The 17,395-nt window shown below is 30.8% G+C and overlaps 1 protein-coding gene across 1 annotated transcript in view; it reads left to right on the top strand.

Annotated features, from left to right (window-relative positions):
• The window catches only part of LOC128997542 (integrin alpha-8-like), a 22,976-nt gene that overhangs the window by 302 nt on the left and 5,279 nt on the right, over window positions 1–17,395 (top strand). The window lies entirely within an intron of this gene.

A 17,395-nucleotide genomic window follows, 5' to 3' on the forward strand; every position in this document is an offset into this window, starting at 1 on the left:
GAAGGACTATAACATACTAAATATTTATCAAAATTGTTCGGGCCATTTTTGGGAAAATCCGATTTTCCGTTATTTTATGGGGGTTTAATGGGGAAAATAACATAATTTACAATAAATTTTGAACCTTAAAATAAAAAATCAATACAAATCATTCGCCTATGTCTAGAATGCGCACGACTCCGTGTGAAAGGTACGCTAGTTAAGTACTTTATGTAGCATATAATAATGCTTTGCAGAAAGTAGAGTATATGAATTTGCATTTTAACGCAAATAATATCTAGAAATAAAAAGTAATTCCAAAAACCATGTACATTGAATGATGGGAATAGACCTTAATAGGCCTCAATAAACCATTTACAAGTATTTCAAAAGGTCAGTCTGTTTACATCATCCATTTTTTGTATATATTCTATAATTATCTACTTATTACTGTAGTTTTTCTACCGAAAGAGAATAATGTGCACAACAAAAATTTTATTTTCAATTAGACTTGTAAAAACTATTCATCGTTTTGTTCCTTTCCCATAGTATAAACTTACCCATAATGTTTAGAATAGTGTTAAATTAGTGTTTGAAAGATTGTTTTTAATTATCAAATTATCGTAACTTTATAATATAGCCTACGCAAAACTTTGAAGACATTAAAAAAATATTGAAACTGAAAAAATTGGATGCTATAAAAAAATAGTATCTTATATCTTATATCTTAGTATTAGTATCTTATAAAACGTGTTTACCCACACCAAAATGGAAAGAAAGATAAATATAACTACTTGTAACCTCTCGCTTTTTACGATAGATATTGAAAGTAAACGATATGTTGTACGCAGAATATACCCAGTATAACAGCATAAGGAAACTCTACTCTTTGATCTGTGATAATATAGTGTGCCGTATTTGTCAGGATATGTATTTAATACAAATTTTAAGCATTGTTATTTATGGCAACAATTTGAACGATCAGGAACTAATGTGATTATATGCGATCTTGATACAGCACACACAAAAACTGATTTTATGGAACGACTTTTATAATAATTAGGCCCCTACTCCTAACTTTTATTTACAGCAGTAATCAAATCATTATAAAGTATGACTGATCGATCTAAGAGCAAAACAGAAGCAATAAAGTGAATTGTGAAAAATGGTTTGGAGATGCGCCAGCGAGTCAACAAAAACAACTTGAGGAAAGGGAAGGCTTGCTGAAAATATTTATATACACTTTCCATTATTCTATATTCATTTTTTTGTATTGTTACACGAATTCTCTCAGAAAATCTCACTTCCATTTTAATAATTTGTTGTATGAACAAATAAAAATTATCCTAATGTATTTTCTTATGTATACTACTTAAAAAGCGCATATATGTAAAATTTGTAGCATCAACATAGTTTTGATATTGTTAGTTAGTTTATATTTCCAGTTGTGCTTTAGAATGATTTAATCATATTTAAGCTCAACGATAGATATTGCCAAAACAATCGTTTGATGATTCTGCGACATTAGTTTGGCAAGATCTGTATTTATTAATCACCAGTTATATGTTGATCTACATCGATAAAAGTGTATGAATCTAACTTCTCGTCAAAGATTAAAATCAAATAAAGTATCAAATACGTTTCTACAATGTTTGCAGTATAAAAGTATTAACATGATATAGCTATGTTGATTTTATTTTATTATATTTTCAACGTTTATCTATGCCATTAATATTTTTTATTTGTCTAAGAAAAATATATAAACACCAGTCATGTTAATATACCGTCAACCATTGTTAATTTTATCATCAATAATTGGTAGAAACACCCTTGCTTAAGATTGGACCATCAACCTTCAGATTCAAGAACACTTAATAAATCTATTCCATACTACTTATTCCATTACCTTTGCATAACAGATTAAAGTGACGCTGTGAATTACTAAAGAAAGTATGGAACTGATAAAGGTTTCACACCAAATTGTATTAACGAGGTCAGTTGTAAAGTTGCAATTCGCTGACAATGAATGTCCCTTATCAGAGACCAACAGCCTCCTCTGGGAGACGACACTTAGTAGAGTGAATCTGCGATGAATCTTTCACATTTCCCTGTTGACCCGACGTTGTACAGCAGAAGTAGTCCAGTCGGAGATGGTTACAAAAGTGTTCATGTAAAATACTGATTCATAAGAAATTATTCACTATTAAATCAATAAAAATCGTGAATGATTTCAATTGCCTTACGAAGGTTTATGTTGAAAATAACATTTGATATTCTATAACATACTATACAAAACAATTTTTGTTTGGGACTCATACAATAATTGACTCAATTCCCCCTTAAAGGTTTTTTTTTATTTCAATGTAGATCTCTTTCTTTTAATGCATGTTTGAATACAATTAATTTTGAACGTTAGCTCAGCTATCAGTACAGATATTTATTATTCATCTACCGGTATTCTATTTATTAATGAGATATTTATTGGTTTTTTATTGAATTATTTATTGCATGTTAATATTTATATATTTATTTATTTAGTTATTAGTAAAACTAATTTACCAACCTTTGTTTTTTTCATATACTTGTATTTTGGAAATGTATTGATTTGATGTACACCCCTTAAGGCAAATAAATAAAGAATGATGATGATGATGATGACTGATACAGCTTACCCAAATCTACCTAATACGTCACTTCAAGTGTATAATTCCTTAAACAACCTAAATAAATGTTTAGTTTTTTTCTAAATCTAATTAATAAACCTATCTTTGTGAAGCAAACTTAAACTAAAACATCCTTCAAACATTTTTGTACTTTTGACCTATTGGACTCCACCCTTATTTGTAAGTGATTGAGCGAATCATTACCTATAAAATGAAAACTAGAGAGAAAATGATAACTAAGTGAAAGTCAGTTTCGGACTGTTAAGCTATCTATATAGTTTTGACCCAGGAATGTAGCCTACAAATAGTATAACAGTTGTAATATTAAGGCCCAGGCCTCTTATTTATTTGAGCCGTCGTGAAAAAGTGCTACGAAGGGAGGATGTTGCCCTGAAATCCTTTGGTTTAAAACCAACGATAACCTGGCAGTTACAAGGGATTTCATTGGGGGTCGTGTGGAATAATAAACAAGTCTTGACATGTTAGAGTACCGATGTGAGGTTGGAGCAATAATAAATAAATTAAACTGTAGATTAAATACGTGAGTAACTGTACAACTATTTATTGATAAGTCAGTAGCAATAAAGTTGCAATCATATGCGCTATGCATAAATACAATTATTTTGGGGGAGGGGGAGGGGTTTACAGCATTGAGACGAAAATTAGACTCCCTTTGGGTTCTGGATCCTTAGGGGACTTCCCTCGCTGTCTTGATCAAAACATTCCAACTTTAAAGTACGTTTATTGGAAATTTTGCATTAATTTAATCTTAATAAAAATTTATTTGAGTGTTTTAGGTACACAAAATATCTTCAGACCTAAGAGTTAAATATTAAAATATGATTGTGATTTTTTGTGTCCAAGCCAAAATAAAATATATGTTTGAAAGAAATAACGAGTTACAAACGCTTTTACTGAAAGGAGGTTGATTCCCTCTAATTATTTATATGACAGGAATTGAACTCGTCCCCTTTACATCAAATTTTACACGTAAACTAGCAAAACACCCTGTATTTAATTATACAAGGGCATTTTTGAGTTAGCATTTAACATCCTAAATGTAATCATCTTTGTGTGGAGATTTTGTTCAGACACCACACTGTAATAACAAGCACTTTACATGATATCACTTTCAGCAACACGTGTGTGTTCACCTCTTATCGCCTTACACTGCTAAATGTATCACTGGCTGTGCATATTTAGTAACACTAATAGAAATTTGGCAAATGCGTATCATTCCAAAATAAAGGAAAATTGCAACTGCAGTACATACGGTTGCTTGAATCATCATATTTTAAAATATTACAAAAACAATTAGCAGAAAGATTCGTTTACTCTTGAAATATTTGTCAAGATAGAATAAATCTGTAATAACAAGTATGGCTGGTTTCAGGATAACCTCTAACTTCTGGCAATGAATTAATATCTTCTATTATAGGGAGTACAAAATATTTTCACTAATGAAATGTTTGGTTAAAAAAAACACGATAAGTGTCCTTATTAATAAAAATACTTTGTCTTTAAACATGCAGCAATCAGTTTAACAATTAATTCTTTTCAGAATTTCTTAAAAAATATAATATTGTTTTACTTGTAGGACAGTTGACATTTAAAACGTCGTGTTGTTTGTATACCAATTTAAATCATGTTTAACGCTTAGAAGCACCGGTCCCCCCAGGCATACTACAACATGTAGATTAATAATCTATATCCTAGTGGGTTGCAAAGAAATTAATATCTTTGGTAGATGGACAGTCGATATAACAATCAAACTTTATACAGCTGATTGATATAAAACGTATACGTAATGGTTTTTAAATTTTCAGCCAAGATTGCGTTCAAAAATTGACTTTTGGATTCTGAATTAGACATCCCATCTGTAGGGACCAGCTGTCACCAATTTCGCTTCAGCCGATCTGTTTCTTTCTCAGAGATATGCCATGTCAAACTATACAACCTGGATATTATATTGAAAATTTCCATTATGTCTTTTACTTTGACTAGTATTTTAAAATAAATTTTAAATAAAGATTTTCATTTTTGCTATGAAATAATTATATGACAAAGGATGATTGACAATCAAGTAAAACCATTATATTTTATACATTGTTCACTTACTTCGAAAAAAGTAGTTAAATTATGTACTTATAAAGGCAAGATTATAAAGACGAAAAACAAAGCCAGGAACCCAAACAATGTGATGTTCTTTGAGTATTGCTCTACCTTATCATATTAAATAAAAGAATTATAGAACACAAGCTCACGTGGATTACTTTGGACAGTAAAGAGACTTTAAAATAACCCTCCTATTGTTGGTAGGCAGCCATTAGTGGTAAATAACTTAACTTTAGCATTACAGTACAGAAAGAGATTAGGCCTACATTGTTGAGTAACATAATGTTTAAAAAGTCGCCAATGTCTTTTAACATTCATTTGACAATCATCTTTGTCGACGTGCAGTAACGGGATAGTATTGTTAATTTTTCTATACCATATGGTTATGTTTTTGTTTAAAAGTTCACAATAATTCCGTAAAAACACATGTTCTCTATTGACAATTGTTCCAGCTGACTTTCCTTCCAATTTGAACAAACACGCAGACAAAAGTAGGTATAAATTAGGTTATGTCGTGTTATATCATAATTTGTACGTTTACTGTCGGTTAATTTTATAGCACGATTAAAATTTTATCAAACTACTGTATGCAAAGATATCTAGTTATTATGAACATAAAACTAAATGTATTCTTTAAACCAATAGGGCTGAGAGCAGGAATGATAGTTTGAAGCTAAAATTTAACATTGAAACATTACCTTCCCTATAGCGGCAAAACTAAGTAGGTACACATTAAAAGTGATGTTATTTAAATAGGAAATTAACCTGACAATTTTAAAGGAAAATTTTAGTGCAAATCCATCCAGGTAAATGGTAATTAGCTCAGTCTCCAGGTTTGCAGCGATTCTGATTGTTAATGAATTAAATTGGATTGCCTCGACCAAGGTTCGCTTAGAAATAAGATTGGTAACGAACACGTTCAACTTTTTCTAAAGCAACGAGCACTTTAACTTAACGAGGAGTGGCTGGAGAGGGCTTACAAAACCTGATATTACTACATCTGAACTGTTGTTGAACTGAAGAGTCGGTTATACGAATTTAGTTTTACAATCAAGGTACACATATAATAAAACACGTCGTGGTAAATCTTTACGTTTTACATAATATTATATTGGTCGATTATGGTGAAACTATTTTTTTTATTTTAGTATTTTTTTGTGTCTCCTTAATTGGATGATTCTATTTAATATAATATATATATATATATATATATGTATATATACTGCTCTGTTAGCCCTTTTTAAGCCTAGTATTATTTAAGCTCGGGTGATCGAGGTTGGCTAGTAATTAGAGCGCGGGACTTATATCTCTGAGGTCCCGGGTTCAAATCCCGCTAAATCACCAATTGATTTTATCCAAATGATAATGCAACCTGAACTAAAGTGAAAAACAATCCTAGGCTCGTGCCTAACGTCCTATGTCAAAAAATATTTACCTAAGGAAATAGTATTTAGGCGAAAATTAAAAATTTTCTGCTTCTTCTGGAGTGTATTTTTTTAATACATATTAATTGAAACGTAACTATAAAACATTACTAAATTTATCAAATCATTGCTCGAAAATCAAAACTAGAACATCGGGAAGTAAGATGTAGACGTAGTCATAGTTTATTCAGGAATAAGTACAAATTCAATGTACATATCATTCGTTAAAGACAGTGCTTAGAGTAGTCTAGTAAATGTTTTGAACAAACAATCTATCAGTTAGCATATTAATTCTATAAAAGATGTGTACAAATAAGCAAAATTATACCATGATAATAAAAACACATCACTAAAAACAATTTTAGTATCTTATTGAATTTCCAAAGTTTAAATGAATTTAGTTTTAATTCACAATAAATATGTTAAACTTAATTTATTAATTAATTTTAATCACATTTTAATGAGTATCGTAATACTATGTTTAAATTGCAGTTTCAAATACTGGTTTTATTGAGCATTCAAAAGTACAGTATCCAAACATTAGCCTAACCAAAGCCTACCCTACTTGTTGCTAAGAAAGAGTAATTAATGTATGAATAAGTATCGCAAATAATAATAAACACACTGCAAGTGTAATTGCAGCATTTTGAAGCACTCTTGACGTCAGAACATGTCGCGCCGCCATCTTGTCTCACTTCATATCACTTGAAACACAATGGCACTGTAACATCGTTTACAGTTTATTTACAAAGGTTACCGTGAATTTTTATTCGAATCATTGGAACGTAATACCTAATTATATTAATATAATTTACATTGAGATACGTAGATTCATTTCTCCTTCTTCACATCCTAAAAATACGTTAAGTTCTAGCCAGAACTGTTTACAAATTACTTCAGGCCAGTCCTAGAGGATCGTGACAATATCATATGTAAAATCCATTGGTGGTTGGCAGGATTTGAGCCTGGGACCTTTGGAGTCGAAGCCTCACATTCTACCACTGGGCCAGCTCGCTTTTCAAATTATATAGTTATAGTACATATAATCATAAGGACCTCTTTTTTAATAGATGCATAATAGGAGAAAATGTATCCTAATACTGTTTCAATTATGTTTGTACTAGAATAATAATAAAAATATCATATCCATTTATACAACTGCATGTCTAACTCATTAACTGATCAGGAATACTAATTCTATCGTACCAGATTGTGACAAACCCTTACTCCAATCCACTACAAATCCTTACAAATCCTTACTATGGCTTTAATAGCTTCAATGCAAATTTTACCGTAAAATATAATTGTTACCAACATTTGCAATCTCCAATACAAACACACATCCCATGTACACATATATTGTATCTTTACTTTAGAAAATGTGCGACAAATAATGCGCACACGTTGTCTCAGAAGTGAATATAAAAGTTGTTTGGATGATTAAAGCACAACACTCCAATGACATAGGTCAACTTCTCTCTTGATCCGGTAACAAGCTTTTGAAATGTAAATGTAACTTTGTCATTTTAAAGATACGTGTCACTTGTCACCCTGAGATGTAATCTTCTTACTTACTACGCTTGGTATTCCACGCACAACGTTGTGTGTCATCATACACGTCTTATAACATAACATTATAACACGTAAATACTTGACTAACATTCACTAGTAAGAGTAATTTTTATTTACATTTCATACCTTATATCATTTAATTATGGATGTACCGAACAAAATGTTACAGTCTTTTGTTTGGATAACATAGCAGATTTAACTTTCAACAATTGAGTAAAAATATGGGAGAGAAATCTTAATAATTAGAAATTAATTGTTTGGATTATTTATTCGTTTTGTTTATTTTATATGAATTGGACAGCAATAACAAGTGACATTTTTTTAAGATCCTAAATTTAAATTTAGAATACTTCTCAAGTTCATAGCAGTTTAAAATACCAGACCATAGTCGTGAGTGACCTTGTGCACATTAGGCTGATAAGTCTTCATCAAATTATTTTAAAAGATCTTATCAAGACTCAGATTACCATGTTAGAGTTAGCCCATACCATGAGTCAAGGTATTAAAACAAACAAATAATATTACTAGTATCATATTTGTGCTAAGGGTTAGATCAATTTGGGTCTAAAGCTATAAGTATGCTTTATAAGGTACATAGAAAATTTACCTGGAAATGGATTTATTTTAGTACAGAGTTAACAGATCACACTAACGAATGGCAGAAAATCATTCTTTCAAGCAAAACGTCTTTCACTCCTCTGGTACTTTACATGATGTTAGACATTTATTTTTTGTATACAATACTTCAGTTTAGTAATATGCTTATGAAATAGCTTTTGGATTAGTAGATATAATAGGACAATATGACCCCACTTTCGGCGTTTTAGAGGCACTTTTAGGGCACTTTTTATAGGGGAAAAATGAGAAAAAAATGGAAGAGCTTTTTTTGGCCACTTTTTTTAAAGATCCAGCTCTCGACCTATACACCCCTATATAAATTTTCTACTTTTGTTAATACTAAAAATCACGTCTGGAATATGGCTCATTTTTTGGCCACTTTTTTAAAAGACCTGGATCTCGTCCAATACAAGCCTATATAAATGTTCAAACTCTATTAAAATTTCAAATCCACATCCATTCCCATGTATATTTTCAAAATCATGTGAGGTTTGTGCGTTTGGCTTATGACGTGCTCCCTTGGACATCCTTAGTGGAAATCCATGAGTTCTGGCTACTTGGGAACCCAAGCCATTTGACATACAACGAATCACCTTTTTTCCTAATTATCTTCTCTACCAAATACATGTCCTTATACTTGGTCTTTAACAACTCCTCTGTATAGAAGCCTCCCCTGATTATATTGCCATTTTCATCTTTCAAGATATAAGTCACAGGCTTTGTATTCTTAACTTCTACTATTGTAAATAGTTCCCCTGTCCAATTTGGAGTATAACCTTTACTAAAAACATGTTTATACTTGGAAATCCTTACGCTATCACCTACCTTATATCTTGGCTTTTTAACTTGCTCTACTTTAGAAGTCAACCTCTCATGTACATATTTACTATTCTTAACATTTACTTGGTTAGGCTTCATTCCTATAGATCTATGCACTTTATTATTATATTTTCGAATTAACTTTGGAAGTAAATCCAACCATTTATAACTCCCCTGAGCACTAAATTCCCTATATAACCAATTCTTTAAAGTTCTCTGAAACCTCTCCACAATTGCAGCCTTAGTTGTAGAAAATGTGTGATAGTGATTAATATTTAATTTTTTCATTAGTTTGCTAAAATATTGATTAAAAAATTCTTTTCCATTGTCAGATTGAATGTTTTTAACCCCCTTTGGTAGAATGGTTTTAATGGCTTCTGTAACCACTAACCCTGTCTTATTCTTTAGTGGAGCAGCATAAGCTTTTTTAGAAAATGTATCTATTAAAGTTAAAATATATTTATTGCCAGAATTTTCTCTAGCATAGTTTTGCATATCAATTAAATCTATTTGTACGGTTTCATTTATACCTAATACTTTGAAAGACCTTCTAATGAAATTCTTTCTTGCAGGTTTATGAAGTTCGTATGCAATTTCATTCATTTTTTATAACATCATCCTTTCCTGTAACTCTAAATACATCACCATTAGCCCCAATCAATAGATTATCTTCCATTCTTTTAAATACATAGTTTTCTGGTATATATGGTCTATTATCTATATACTTAAATCCACTCAAAGATGTGGGGTCAGCAACTAATAAATCAGGATTATATTCCATCAAATTAAATTTTTTTTCTCCATATACAAATTTTGATCCATCATAATGCATAGATTGTGACATTAGACAAATATCATCCAAATGTTCCCCCTCTGGTAGATTTCTTATGAATTGTTTTTTGGCATCCCAACATTTTTCTTTTTTATCAAAAGTTATAGTCTGTTCTTTTATAACACAGTCAGTGTCATCAATGGCAGGATTAACACGTACTAACCTTTTACTATTAAAACTCCAATAGCCTGCTTCCATTTTTGGAACTTGTGAAACATTCACAGCATCTTTACTATCTGTACCTTCCATCAAATTACTAATTTTCTGTTTCTTCGCATTCCAAACACCATTCTCTGATTCTAAAAATTCATAATTATTATTGTCTTGTACAAATTTACCATCTTCTTTTCGTATTAAAGTCTGTTGTAAAGTGGGCACATCATCTAAACTTTCACCCTTTTCCACATTAGTAATTTTCTGTTTCTTAGCATTCCAAATACCATTCTCTGATTCTAAAAATTCATAATTATTATTGTCTTGTACAAATGTACCACCAGCTGTTCGTATTAAAGTCTGTTGTAAAGTGGGCACATCATCTAAACTTTCACCCTTTTCCACATTAGTAATTTTCCGTTTTTTAGCATTCCAATTTTTATTCTTGGATTCTAAAAACTCATATTTAGTTTTACCTTGTAAGAAGACATCACCTTTTCTAGTTAATGTCTGTCCCAAAGTTGATACATCATCTACAAACTCCCCATCTTTAACATTACCAAGTTTACGGTTTAAACCATTCCAACTATCGTCTTGTAAATTTAAAGTAGGTTCACTACTAGCCCTGGGTTCTGCAGGCTTATTATATGGATTATATAAACGATAAAATTTATCTATAAACATATTTTTATTTAATAAATAATTCCACTTTCTCTCAATTCCTCAATAATGGAATCTATTTCATTATCCACTCCTGAGTTACCGGCTTGGCGACTTAGCCAAAGAAGTCTTAACCTATCTACAAGCTCATTAGGATCATCCCAATAAATATAGTCTATTTTCTTACCAGTCACTTGTCTCAAACCTTCACCAACAGATTTAAAAAGAGGTTTAATTATATTAAGATATTTAGTATGTCTATTACTTGAAATTGGTGCACCATCTTTGTAACTCTTTAAATGTCCATTTGTAGCTTCCAAAATTTCTTTATAATTTTGCAAATCAGCCGGAGTATAATCCTCAGGTTCTTTTAAAGTTAACAATTGCCACAAACCTTTTGTCCCCTTGTAGGTTTTATTTGCAATTGTAACATCATCATTGGCAATATCAACTTCCTTATTTCCAATAAAAAATTTATTTGCTTCTCGTCTAATACCATATGTAGTGTCTGTCATACTACTTTTACTGAGGTAATTTCCTAAATAGTCTGATGCTAAAAGACCAAAATCTAATTTCTGTGGAGTAGATTGTTGTAATGGTTGTAATCTTGGTATTATTGGTATTCTAGATGGAGTCATTGGGAGAATCTCCATTCGAGGCCTCTCTGTTTTGGCGATTTTTTTTAATTCTTGTAATGGCTCTATTAAAGGTTGGAATGTTTGGAACCTCTCTTCAGCCTCTAGAAACTTGCCACGTTTTAAAGCTCTATATTTCTCTCGTATTTGATTTGCAGAGTCAACCAATTCTTGTTGAATGTTTTTCATCTTTTATTTACATTTTATTTATCTCATTTGACAAAGGATTGTACTCAAACACTTTATCATGTATTATCAAACAATATGCAGATGTATTTGCTGGCACATTTTCTGCAGTTTCAATCTCTAATTTAATATCAACAATTCCTTCCTTCACTGTTTCGTTCTGTCTAGAACAGTCTATTACAATTAGTGGATATTTCTTCATAAACTCAGCCCTACTAATCATAGGATCTGGGATAGTATTATAGTAAGTCTCTCTAAACCTCATAAACATCTCATAAGCTTTAGAGACATCTCCATTTTCAAAGTCGAGATTTAAATCACTATAAGGATAATATTCAGAGTTTAGAAATACTTTGAGATTTTTTAACTTACAGTGATCAAATGCATCAGTTCTTTTTCGTGCACTATTATCCCTAGCTGTTTGGAAACCAAATATAATATACCTAGGCTTCTCCAAACTTGAAGATGTCTTTACTGACCATGTATGTCTTGTAGTATTGGGATATGATGGAAGTTCATGCAACTCTAAGCTTCTAAATGCAATTTGCAAATTTTTATTTTGCAGTAACATCTTTTGTAATTGTAACTTCTCCCCATCTGATGGTATTACATGTGGCATCACCCATTGAATTGAGTTAAGTGTAATTTTAGGAATCATATCAGCAGTACCACTGGCTGGAGCACTAGTGGTTGTTAATATACAATTCAAATCATTTTTGGATCTTTTTAACACCAATTCTTGTTTGACATTTACTAATACCTTATTAAAATCCTCAAATACACCCATTAACAGTTCTAATGGCAAACAAGTACTAAACTTGCCACTTTTATGGAACTCTTTTAAATTCGTGTCAGAATCAAATGCCACATTTGACAATTTAGTAGTTTTATTGTAAGAGCTCAATATTTTCATAAGACTAGAAATTCCTGGGTTTCTTACAATGTCTATTTCTTTACCTGCGACTTCATATCTAATTTCATCAAATAAGAATGCAAATGCATTATTTATAAAATGACCTTTATCATGATTTTCAATTTCTCCCTTAATATACAGATAACTCCTACACGGGAGAGTTAGCAAATCTTGATTATTAATACATATTCGAATTTCATCGGAATTATTTATTGCCAAAGTGTTGTGGGGAACATAGGAGTGATTTGTAATTTTAACCACACTATCGTCGAATTGGGATTTCCCTGTAACGTCTAGAAAATCTTCCATTTTTATTAATAGAAAATTTTAACTTTAGTCCTATTGATCGTAGGAACCTAGCATTTTGTACACTTATAGATAAATTCTTATAAATTCTCATATCTTTTTTATATGACAAGTAATTGTAGTTTCTTCTCCATTAAAGTCAATTGCCTTGTCATGCTGATCGGCAAATGTAATACTGACAACATCTAAACTTCTCTTATTTACAGGAAAATATATAATATTTCTTGGAACTTCAATAATTTTGTAGCCAGGAGGAGCTTCTGGATAAAAGCTATGTATGGTGTGTGATTTGTTTCCGTTTAAATAGGACCCGTTTGCAATATTACATTTTACTCTAATCACATTTACATTATTAATGTTTATTTTATTTGTAGATTCAAACTGAACACCAGGAGTAGAAACACCTTTAAATCCCAATAAAACAGACCCTAAACATGGTTTTGTAAAATCAAACACGTGGCTAGAAAGTAATGTCGCTTTCATAGTTTTATTATTAGCTGTAAGGAAAAAGTCTGGGATTTGCTTTTGAATTTCCTTTGCAAGCTCAACCACCTCATATGTTCCTTCAGAAATTTCTATTGTAACTGGAGCTTTGTGGTCATAATAGAAAACATCATCACCTTCTTCAATGGTTAATTTGTTGCCTTTAAGTTGATTTAATTTTGGAATAAGCCCTTTGAATAAAAGTTTGACTTTAGTATTAATTAATGCTTCTCCATTCTTATGTATTATAACTTTAAGTTTACCATCTAATAACTGGTTTAAATCATCAACTAAGATCTCTCCCTTTGGTAATGTTTTTTTCTCTACTTTGTAATATGTTAAAGTATTAAGTGGTTTTTTTACATTAAATATAGAATTATAACTTTGAAAATCTACTAATCCAATTACATAATCATCATTTAATTCTATGGGAGGAAAGAACACTGACTTTAGCTCTGGCTCTGTACCCGAAAATGTTATAGTAAATGAATCCATTTTTATAAACAAAAATTTTTTATGAATGATAAACATAAAATTCCACAAATAGAACTATTTAAATCTTGTATTTGATCGGTTGTATAGAATATTTTATGTCCCTCAAAATATTTAATTACTTCTTTTGGAGGTTGGATTCCAAATGGGTCAAAATAAATTACAATATCTTTATTTTTACGATATGCTGTCCAATGTGTGCCAGATGAACTGTCTAAATTAACTATTCCGCACTCTTTTACTTTTGGTGTTAGATTTTTTAGCTCGTTTTTTAGGTACACCCCCCGGAAGTGAGGCACGTCTTTTGCGGCCTCTAACAGCTGGTAGTTGTCCATCTTTTTTATTAAATTTTAATCCCATTCCCATTTTTGCTTTTGCCTTCATCAAATTTGTCACCGCATAAGCTGCAGCTCTTTCAGCAAGATTTGCGTCATTTGCCGTTACTCTAGTCCAAGCTAAGTCTGCTAATCTCATGTCTGCTTTGTTCCGAGCAGCGGTATCGGGATTATTCATGTAGAATATGTCATGCTCTTTACAATAAGAGTCTAGCTTATTTTTTGGAGGTACATTTTTGGCTAAATTTTGACGTATATTCGTTCCAGGTCCACAGTACCGATATGATGGTATGTGAAGTGGAAATGGAAGATTATTTATAAGAGTATTCAATAACCCTCGACCCTGTAAGGCTTTAAGAATAAACCTTTGCCCTTTTTACATGTTTTCTTATTATTTTTCACCATTTTTATTATATAAAAAATGTCTTTTATTCAACAAAAACATAAATTTAAAATAGTACATACTAAGGAAAATATACCAAAGAAGTTGGGTCTATTTCCTACCAATATTCGATGTGTTATTTGTGGTCCAAGTGGAAGTGGGAAGACGGTTGTAATTTACAATTTAATTGTGAAAAAGGAAGGATTAAAATTTACAAACTTATATTTAATATCTAAATCTTTAGAACAAGAAAAATATAAAAAAATAATTGAAATATTTAGTTTGTGTGATGAAGTGAAATTACACACGTTTACTGACTGTGAAATCACACCAAATGATGTAAAATCACAGTCAGTTGTTGTATTTGATGACATAAATAGTCAAAATATTACACAATTTTTTTCAATGGGTCGACATAAAAATATTAACTGTTTTTACTTGTGTCAATCTTACAGCAAAGTACATAAACATTTACGTGATAATGTAAATTTCCTAATATTATTTAAACAAGATGATTTAATTTAAAACATGTATATAACAATCATGTTGGTAATGACTTTTCATTTAACCAATTAGAAATCTCTGTCATCAATGTTGGGATAAAACTAAATATGGCTTTTTTTGTAATAGACAAAGAAAGGTCAAAGAATAATGGCAAATATAGATTTATGTTTGATCAATTTTATAATGACCAAGCGCAAGAGTATTGATGCCATCTTCCAGAATAAACCTCTTGTCATCGTCAAACGATAGTACTTTCTTATTCATAGTTAAGGTTTGAAGATGATGATTTGTAGATTTAATTCTTGTCACATTCTCATAATAATCTTGCCCAGTTGCAAGACAGTTTAAATAATGTTGATGTCTGAGGAGATGTTTAACTGTAGCACCATCAGCTCCTTTAGCTTTTTTGACCTCTAAAGCTGCTTGTCTTCTTCATATAACCATTTTAGAGGAATATAAGAATATAACTTTGGTCTTAAACCACAATATTCATACATAATATGACCATCTAATTCGTCTTTAAACTTGCCAGTGACTTTTTTATTTTTATCAGAGTATAAGAAATGGTCTTTACTATATCCAGAGGTATCAAAAAGTGCAAGTCACATTCTATTTCCTTGTAAAAGTCCTCTGTAACTATAGAATACATTAAAGAATCTGTATCTGTCATAAGAAATCTTTTGTTCTTAAATTTGGACATATAATTATAGTGGAAATCATACATTATTACTTTACTGATATCTAAAATGGTCATTCCTAAATATATCGGCTTATTAAACTTTACAACTAATTTATTTAAATGTATAGCATGTAAATTGTTATCGAACTTTTTGCTACAGTCAAACCTTGGATTAGTGACATATTTAGTTAATAGTGACTCATCCTTGAGATATATATCACGAAACTTGCGTTGGTTCATAATTGTTCGACCAAAGAGACTATTATTTAACAATTTGTAAAGTCTTTTTCAAATCATTTTTAGCACATTTGCGTTTTTCAATATTAAATTAATATAGGGCGCAAGCCATTTAGACTGTCTAAATTTAAAATTCTATGGTATTTTGTAACAATCAAACCCAATTCTTCATATTTTTGTAATGCTTTATAATGTAAAATATATTTAGTTTTGTCATTTAAATTAGGTATTAATTTGCCATTCATTTTCTCAGGTGCTAATGGATAGTCATTATGTAAATCATGTAAGCTTTTATCATATTTTAAATCACTTCTAAAATGTATCCAAACTCATCATTTTGATTGTTTTTGTATATTTTGTAGTCTATCTCATTCGTCCAAACGAAATCCATCCACGGGTAGTGTCTCACACATAGCTGTGGAGTATAGCGAGTTACAATCTAAATATACTAAATACACACTCTCTTGTTTGGGGTCATAATGTTCACCCATATATCTATTATTGGCTTTAGCGTAACGTGTGGAAATCATACTGACTCCTCCTCTGATTGCACTTTCTATGAACAAATGCATGTCAATATCTTGAAATAATTGTAATTTTATACCAGTCATTCTAAGACAGGCTTCCCATGTTAGTCCTGGAAGTGAATACATGTGTACGGGTCAAGTTTGTAATCCTTTAAACACAGGTCTCTAAATGTCTCAAACACATCAGCCAGTAGCAATACATCTGTTTTAAGATATAAATCATGATATTCTTGTAAATTATGTATATTAAAATGGGTCCAGATATGTTTTGCATGTTCATATTCGATGGGAGAGATATGTTCTTTAGTTAAAGTACTGTAAAATTTTTCAATTGGAGGTAGAGACTCTGCAAACTTATCTGGTCCTGTCATATATTCATAGGGAAATACACCTTTGCGTTGTAGTAGTGGATTGTCTATAAATCTAAATGTATTTAAATTGGAAGCTAATTTGTATAATGGAAGGGACAGAAAGTTATAGGAATCTAAAAATACTAAATCATCAACAGAGAATGAAATGTACTTTTCCATATCTTTGGCTATGCAATTTAATTTACGATTATATTTTCCCAAGTGTTGCATTATTAAATGTCCATCGTAATTTTTCAAGTTATGGAAGAATACTGGTATTTTCTTTGTTACTTATAGTTTAAATTACAATCATTGTGGGCAGCTCCACGGTATTGGCCATTTGAATGACAATGTTCTCGTACCCTATCAAAATATAGAGCTTTTCACAAATATGACAATGTGTTGAGTTTTGGAAAGATGCCTCTTGCTCAGGAGTCATTACAAGGGGAATATATATCGCCATTTGACTTTTAATAAAATCATAAGTCTCAAATAATCTTTCAAAAACACATCCATAACATTTGCACCACT

The sequence above is a fragment of the Macrosteles quadrilineatus genome, unplaced genomic scaffold, assembly GCF_028750875.1.
Source record: "Macrosteles quadrilineatus isolate MER2022 unplaced genomic scaffold, UCM_ALF_1.0 Scaffold_6__1_contigs__length_79288215, whole genome shotgun sequence".
In the NCBI taxonomy this organism is placed as follows: domain Eukaryota; kingdom Metazoa; phylum Arthropoda; class Insecta; order Hemiptera; family Cicadellidae; genus Macrosteles; species Macrosteles quadrilineatus.